Source organism: Gracilinanus agilis, chromosome 4 (genome assembly GCF_016433145.1).
Source record: "Gracilinanus agilis isolate LMUSP501 chromosome 4, AgileGrace, whole genome shotgun sequence".
Lineage (NCBI taxonomy): Eukaryota > Metazoa > Chordata > Mammalia > Didelphimorphia > Didelphidae > Gracilinanus > Gracilinanus agilis.
This window is the reverse complement of record NC_058133.1, coordinates 479609043-479618339: the sequence shown is the minus strand read 5'-3', so window position 1 is coordinate 479618339 and position 9297 is coordinate 479609043.

Sequence of the window (9297 nt, the reverse complement as noted above, 5' to 3'; positions counted from 1 at the left end):
TCAATGCTATGGGTAATGATAGCAGTTAGATAGTATATTGGATAAAGTACAGGGCTTAGAGTCAGGAAGACTTATTTTCATGAGTTCAAATCTGACCTAGCTGGTCAAGTCACTTAACCTGTTTGTCTCAGTTTCCTCACCTTTATAGATTTTATAATGAGCTGGAGAAGGAAGCAGCAAACCATTCTCTTTGCCAAGAAAACCTCAAATGGAGTCATCAACAACACAATATGGTGATGATATACTGTTAGTAGAGCTGTGAATTTGTTGAAACTATTATGGAAAGCAATTTGGATTTATGAGAAATGAGTTAATAAATGGTTTGTAGTTTGAGTTTGAACCAACTTTCTGACTTTTAGGCATAACCAATGAGGTCAATGACATATATGCCAAAATATTCAAAGTAATACTTTTTGTAGTATGTGAATTTAATAGAAATTGAACCTCCTAATTCTGTTTGAAAATTCATTTTTCATCAGTATCAGCCCCACACTTTAACTATGTGGTGTCCCAATGAATGGAAGGGCCTGGCAGAAGTCCCCTTGTGAAGGGTGGCATGTCTGAAAGTCAGGACTCTGAGGTTAAACATGTCCAACCAGAGAGCCTCAGGAGTGGCAAAAACTGGTTACATATGAAAGGGGACACAGGAAGCCCACACTCTCTCTTGCTAGACATTCATTGCTCTCTTGCCTTCTCTGGAGCAAACTCTTGGTATACACTGACCTATCTTGCAACCACTTGAGAATAAGCCTCTTGAGAAGAGCCAACACAGTGTGTGCTAGGAATTAGAGTGGCCAAGTGATCTCTCTCTCTCTCTCTCTCTCTCTCTCTCTCCTCTCTCTCTCTCTCCTCTCTTCTCTCTCTCACTTTCTCCCTTGGATCTTGCCTTTGCTCTTTTCTGTTTAGGGGAAGTGTAGAAAGTGAATATTAATTTGTACTCCTTTTTGGCCCCCAAATCAACCTTTTGATTTTAAAGGTAAAAAAAAGTTTGATTTTAGAGCTGAAGCTAGAACTGTGTCTCCACCCAGGCAAGGGCCATGGATGGAGTCCTCCCTTCTTTTGTCTACCTCTTTTGTCTTTGGTAAAGATGGGCAGTCTGGAGACAAGTTCTTTGTTTTATCTATAAATATCTATAAATAAGGATTCTCTTAGGTAATGGAGTCAGTTAGCTAGTGTGTTATTTGTAATTTTGGGGTTCCATTGAGAGGTATTTGGGGCTCATTTGAGCCTTAAAATATCTAGGTATATGACAAACTTCCTGTGGAAGTTTAGGGGACTTAGAAACTACATTTTCCATGATTCAATGGGTTTCCGGTTTTTGATGTGATTTGACATGAGCTAACGTAAAGCGTAGCTTAAATTGGGAGGTTGGGCTAGAGACTCTCTCTTTTGGTACGTAGGAGAGGTGAGAAGAGGGTAATGCCAAATGGCAGGGGATTTGAATAGATTTTAGCAGGTGTGTGGCCATTTCTTTATTTTACCAAGATGGCCCTAATTAAAATATTTCTTCTCCTTTTACTCTCAGTCTCTATTATTTTTAATTATTACACTAGACAGTCATACTGGAAAATGCCATGCTTTGTGGGGGAAAATGCACATGCAGGTATGCACTCATTCTAAATGCCCATGTTTACTTCCAGTGTCTAGAACAGTGGTTCCCAAACTTTTTTGGCCTACCACCCCCTTTCCAGAAAAAATATTACTTAGCCCCCTGGAAATTATTATTATTTTTATTTTAATAGCAATGAATAGGAAAGATAAATGCACCTGTGGCCATCACAACCCCCCTGGATCGCTGCAGCACCCACCAGGGGGCAGTAGCACCCACTTTGGGAATCATTGGTCTAGAATATCCACCTCTTATCCTGACTGAGGTCTGAGTCCTCTAATCAAAGAGTCTCAGGAAAGGGACATCACTAAGAGCCTAAATTGATGAAGGTCACAACAGGCAGCTAGCCCTCTTTTTTCAGGAACCAGGGACTCAGGAGGGCCAAAGGTCTGGCTCTGGGCTGGTTCATTCTGCTCACAGAGGTTCATGCTTTTCTCTCTTTCTCTGGCCTGCTTTTTACTATTTAATAAATAATTATAAAATTAAGAGAAATTTAGTCATAAAAGAAAGGAATGGAGAAAAATGGGGAAGAGAAATGAATATAATGGGAAAATGAAATTGTAGCTTAAAGAGCAGAATTGGCCAAATGGAAAAAGCACAAAAATCTAATGAAGAAAGAAGATTAATAAAAAGTAGAATTGACCAAAGGGAAAAGGAGGTTTTAAAACTCATGGAAGAAAATCATTTCTTAAAAATTAGAATTGGGCAAAGAGAAGCTAATGACTTTATGAGACATTATGAAACAATAAAACAAAATCAAAAGAATGAAAAAATAGAAATAAATATAAAATATTTCATTCAAAAAAACAATTGCCTGGAAAATAGATCCAGGAGAAACAATGCAAGAATTATTGGACTATCTGAAAGTCATGATAAAAAAAAGCCTAGACATCATATTACAAGAAATTATCAAAAAAAAAACTGCTCTGATATTCTTGAATCAGAGAGTAAAATAGAAATTGAAAAAATCCACCAGTCACTCCCTGCAATCCCCAAGTGACAACTCTCAAGAATATTATAGCCAAAATCAAAAGCTCCCAAGTAAAGGAGAAAATACTGCAAGCAGCCAGAAAGAAACGATTCATATATCATGGAGTCACAGTCAGGATGACACAGTGAAATAGGTGGATGGGAATACCAAGTATACACAAGAGGGACCACTCCCACAAACCCGCAAGTGATAGGACACACAAGATAACCTTCATAAGGGATGTGGGAAATGAGTAATAGGCAAAGTACACATTCAGGTTGATAATGGCAGTTGACAGTTTACTGGTCACCAGCCTAGCCAGGGAAACTCAGGTTTTGGAAGATATCTAACAGTGGGCTCTTTTCTTGGGTTAGAGGAAGACACAGGAAGTAAATAAAAACAGTTTAATAATGAGTTTTAGGATTAGAGATATAGGGAAAGGTCACACTAAATCTAGGTATCTATGGACAGACTCCAGGGACTGGAAAGGTGGGACAAACTTTACTCTGTGCTAACACAGGCTGTCAGGTCCAGCTTGGCAGGTTAGAAGGGGAAATGGATGTCTCACAACTGGGTCCTCCTCAGCTCCAGCAATGGTCTAAGGTTTTCCAGGAACACAGGTCCACAGCAAGTAAAATCCACAAAGAGATGAAAACAAGGAGCTGAAACAGTCTGGATATCCACTATCCAGAGCTAATTTCACTGCTCAAACCTGAACTTCTTCAGGATAGATGTTTCTTATAGGAGACAAATCCACTTTCCTGGGCTCTTCACTGGAGACAGTTAAAACCAGCATCTAACTGCCTCAGCCATACCAGAGTCTCTCTCAGGAAAAAATTCCCTTCCTTCTCACTATTCCATGATTGGAACTCTCCAGCACTTGCCTGACAGGCCTGGCTGCTACTTTATACTAAATGTCTAAAATCCTAAGGATTTGTATTTATATCTTTATATCCTACCTTATAAATTTGCCTATAACAACAGAACTCAGTAGCTTCTACATTAAAGGATTGGGAGGCTTGGAATATGACATTCCAAAAGGCAAAGAAACTAGATTCACGACCAAGAATCACCCACTCTGCAAAACTGAGTATATTCTTTCAGTGGAAAAAATGGTCCTTTAATAAAATAGAAGATTTCCAAGCATTCCTGATGAAAAGACCAGACCTAAACAGAAAATCTGATAACCAAATATAAGATTTAAGAGAAGCATAAAAAGGTAAATAAGAAAGAAAAATCTAAATTCAATAAGGTTGAACTGTTTATATTCCCTACATGGAAAGATGATATTTGTAACTCAAAGTTTTTATCATTATCAGAGCAGTTAGGTGGAGTATATACAGACAGAGAGTATAAGAATAAGCTGTTTAGGAGGTATAAGGATGATATTAGAAAATAAGTATTGTTATATTAGTTTAGAGATAAGAAATGAAGAAGCTGGTTTGAGAAAGAATTGAAGTTTCAAGCAATGCTGAGACAGTATGTCAATTTTAAATGTTGACAGTTGTAACCATTTTTCTGTGACAGTTACTTTCTCTGGGTATGGCAGTTGGCAGCTGGTCTCTGGCAGTTGGCAGAGTCACACACAAGGACTCTCTCTCTCTCTCAGGGCTGAAGGAAGTAACATCTTTGCCTCTCTCTCTGTCTGACAGAAAGACCTGAAAGAGTTAGTGTTTTCTTTTTCCAACTTGGGAAACACTATTGACTATCTATTGCAGTTTTTATAGATTTATTTAACTCTGAAAAGACCAAAGAAAACCCTGGTCTTTGGTTTGGACTCTGAGTCTGCTAAGGCTCAGAGTCTTAACTTGATTCTTGTTGAGTCTCTCAACCAGCTAACCTTTGTTATTTTTATAACTTGAAGGTGAAATTAAGAATTATAAGGATAATATTGTTAGTTTCATTTAGAATAGTAAAAATTTGGGTTAGTCAGATCAGGAAGGATTAGTATAGCCTGTAAAACACAGGAGAAGCAGTTCCTTGTGGAGCTAGGGAGTTTTATTTCAGTGGAATTAGAATCCCTTAGAGTTAGAAATCCTTTTATCCTTATATATTTCAATAAATATTTTATTTTTTATAACAAGAGTCTCTTCAGCATCCTTGTGCCTGGCCCTGAAGAGAAGCTCATCTATGAGTTTTACTTCATTTTATCACTGAAGATACTTTTGATTACATCTTTCAAAAGTATCTGAACCATTTTGAACCTTTATTTGCATAGTTTTCATACTTTAATTTTACAGTCCCTTTTTATTTTTACAGAGGGCATGCAAAAATAAAATCAAGAGATGAAAAAAAGTACTGCATTGAGAGAAAATGGAAGAGAGAGGTAAAATGGGGTAAATCATATCACCTACAGAGGTGAGAAAAAAATTATTACAGTGGAGGGGAGGATGAGGGTGGTGACAGGCAATGCTTGAACATAATTTTCATCAGAATTGGCTCAGAAAGGGAATAATAACCATACTCCTTGGGGTATAGAATTCTATCTTGCCCTATAGAGAAGTAGGAGGGGGGTAAGGTGGAATATGGGGAGGGGAGTCATATAAACGATGGGGATTGGGAATGATTAAGAGCAAAATACTCCTGAGAAGGGACAAAGTGAAAGGAGAGAGAAAGAGCAAGATCAAAAGGAGAAAATAAGATGGAGAGGAATACATAGATGATAATGAAAATGGAATGAAATCACCCATAAAATGGAATTGGAAAGACATTAAGAATTAATTGGAAGCCAATCTAATTCTAAAAAAGGGGTGGGTCAAAGATTATGTCATATCAATAATTCATTAAAGAGAATAATAATGAAGAGACAACATATCAAATCTATGGTGACACAGCTAAAACAGTACTTAGGGAAAGATTTATATCTCTAAATGCTTACAGCAATAAAATAGAGAAAAAGCAGATCAATGAATTGGGCATGCAACTAAAAAAACTAGAAAAAGAATAAATTTTAAATCCCCAATTAAAGATTAAATTGGAAATTTTAAAACTCAAAGGAGAAGTTAATAAAATTGAAAATAAAAAAATCACTGAACTAATAAATAAGAGTAGGAGTTGGTTTTATGGGGAAAAAAACACATAAAATAAAGAGATAAAATTAGTTAATTTTGATTTTAAAAAAGGAAAGAAGTGGGGGCAGCTAGGTGGTTCAATGGATTGAGAGCCAGGCTCAGAGATGGAAGGTCCTGGGTTCAAATCTGGCCTCAGACATTTCCTAGCTATGTGACCCCAGGTAAGTCTCTTAACCCCCCCCCCCCATGCTTAGCCCTTACCACTCTTCTGCCTTGGAACCAATACACAGTATTGATTCTAAGATAGAAGGTAAGGATTTTTAAAAAAATAAAATAAAGGAAAGAAGAAAATCAAATTACCAGTATCAAAAATGGAAAGGGTAAATTATTACCAATGAAAAGGAAATTCAAGCAATCATTAGGAGCTATTTTGCCCAATTATATAACAATAAATCTAACAATCTAAGGGAAACAGATGAATATTTACAAAATTAGAAATTGCACAGATTAACAAAAGAGAAAATAGAATGCTTAAATAATCCCATCTCAGAAAAAGAAATTAAAGAAGCCATCGAAGAATTCTCTAAGAAAAAATCCCCAGAGCCAGATGGATTTATAAGTAAAATCTATCAAACCTACAATTAATCCCAGGACTATATAAACTATTTGACAAAATAGACAAAGAAGGAGTCCTATGAAATTCTTTTTTTGACCCAAATATAGTGCTAATACCTAAGCCAGGAAGATCAAAAACAGAGAAAGAAAATTACAAGCCAATTTTCTTAATGACTATAGATGCCAAAATCTTAAGCAAAATACAAGCAAAAAGACTACAGTAATATATCACAAGAATTATTCACTACGACCATGTGGAATTTATACCAGGAATGCAGGACTGGTTTAATAATAAGAAAACTATCAACATAATTGACCATACCAATAACCAAACTAACAGAAATCATATGATTATTTCAACAGACGCAGAAAAAGCCTTTGACAGAATGCAATATCCTTTCCTATTAAAAACACTAGAAAACACAGAAATAAATGGACCTTTCCTTCAAATGATAAGAGTGTGTGGGATGAGATTCAGTGTGTAATTCTCAGAGTAGTTTATTTGGATTATAAACCCAATTTTCAAGACCCTTGAGTATTACTATTCCTTAGACTAAAATTGCCCTCACCTCCATTCCATAAAACTTTTAGTTTTCCTGACCTATTTTCAAAAATTTTGAGAAGAGTTTATCTGTACCCTGGGAAGAAAGCCAACTACAAGATAAAGAGGAACAAAGAGTTTCAGAGGTATTATGGTCCCAGACTGGGAATCCCATGGTAGTCACAGGTTTTTCTTAATCATGGAGGGTTTTAGGGGTATGTAATGTTGAAAATGATTGGACAGAGGGGAGGAGGAGAATCTTGTGTCAGGTTTATTATAAAAGTCTGGGATTGTACCTGGAAGAAGAGAGGACATTTTTGCCCCAAGCAAGCTACTTGGTGTGGGCAGAATCCTTTTTCCTTCCCTTCCCCTACCCCTCTCCTCTTGCTGTCCACCGTTTTCTCCAAATAAAGTCACTTTTCTCTGTCAGCATCTTATCAAGCCTCTTCTCTGCTCTTTAGAGTGATTTCTGGAGGTAACAAGCCTCCCCAGAATTCCACTCCACACAGTAGTTATCTATTTAAAATCATCAGCAAATATCATCTGCAATGAGGATAGGTTAGAAGACTCCCCAATAAGAAAAGGAGAAAAAGGATGAAGCAAGGATATTCATTATTACCATTATTATTTCTTATCATACCAGAACTGTTAGCTTTAGCAACAAGAGAAGAAAAGGAAACTGAAGAAGTTAAAGTAGACTAGTAGGAAACTAAACTATCAATCTTTGCAGATGATATGATGGTATACTTAGAGAATCAACTAAAAACCCAGTTGAAATAATTAATAATTTTAACAAAGTTGCAGGATACAAAATAAATCTAGATAAATTATCAACATTTCTATATATTACTAACAAAGTCCAGCAGCAAGAGAAAGAGAAATTACATTTAAAATAACTCAGGACAATATAAAGCACTTAAGGTTCTTCTTGCCAAGACAAACACAGAAATTATATAAACACAATTACAAAACACTTTTCCCACAAATAAAGTAAGATCTACACAATTAGAAAAACATTCATTGCTCCTGGGTAAGCTGAGCTAATGTAATTAAAATGACAATTCTACCTAAATTAATTTACTTATTCATTGCCATACCAAACTACCAAAAATTATTTTATAGAACTACAAAAAAAATTATAGCAAAAGTCATATAGAAGAACAAAAGATCAAAATATCAAGGGAGTTAATTAAAAAAAAAGAACGTGAAGGATGGTGGACTAGTAGTACCAGATGTCAAATTGTACTATAAAGCAGTAATCATCAAAAGAATCTGGTCCTGGCTAAGAAACAGAAGGGTGGATCAATGGAATAGATTAGGGGTAAATGACCTCAGCAATCTAGTGTTTGATAAACCCAAAGATCCCAGCTTTGGGAATAAGAACTCTATATTTGACAATTTCTGGGAAATCTAGAAAACAGTATGTTAGAAACTAGGTACAAACCAATATCTCACACCTGATACCAAGACAAAGTCAAAATGGGTATATGAGGGGGCAGCTGGGTAGCTCAGTGGATTGAGAGCCAGGCCTAGAGGTCCTAGGTTCAAATCCGGCCTCAGACACTTCCCAGCTGTGTGACCCTGGGCAAGTCACTTGACCCCCATTGCCTACCCTTACCACTCTTCCACCTATAAGTCAATACACAGAAGTTAAGGGTTTAAAAATTTAAAAAAAAAAAATGGGTATATGAGTTAGACAGAAAGGGTGATACCATAAGTAAATTAGGGTAAAAATAGTTTATCTGTCAGATCTATGGAGAAGGAAAGAATTTATGACCATACAAGAGATAGAGAACATTATAAGATGTAAAATGAATAATTTTTACTATATTAAATTTAAAAGTTTTTGTACAAACAAAACTAATGTAACTAAGACTAGAAGGGAAACAACAAACGGGGGGCGGGGGGGCAGAATTTTAACACAAATTTCTCTGATAAAGGTCTTGTTTCTCAAATATATAGAGGACCAAGTCAAATTTATAAGAATACAAGCCTTTCCCCAGTTGACAAAAGGTCAAGTGATATGAACAGTTTTTAGATGAAGAAATCAAAGTTATCGATAATCATATAAAAATGTTCCAAATCACTCTTTTTTAAAAACCCTTACCACTTTCCATCTTAGACTCAATACTATGTATTGTTCCAAGGCAGAAGAATGGTAAGAGCTAGGCAATGGGGGTTAAGTGACTTGTCCAGGGTAACAGCTAGGAAGTTCTAAATCACTCTTGATTAGAAAAATGCAAATTAAAACAACTGAGGTATCACCTCACACCTATCTGATTGGCCAATATGACAGTAAAAGAAAGTGATAAATGTTGGAGGGGATGTGGCAAAATTGGTACACTAATACATTGTTGGTGGAGTTGTGAGCTGATCCATCCTTTCTGGAAGGCAATTTGTAACTATGTCCAAAGGACTATAGAAGAATGCATACCCTTTGATCCAGTAATACCACTAATAAGTCTGTATCCCAAAGAGATTTTTTTTTAACATTTATTAATATTCATTTTTAACGTGGTTACATGATTCATGCTCCCCTTTTCCCTTCAAC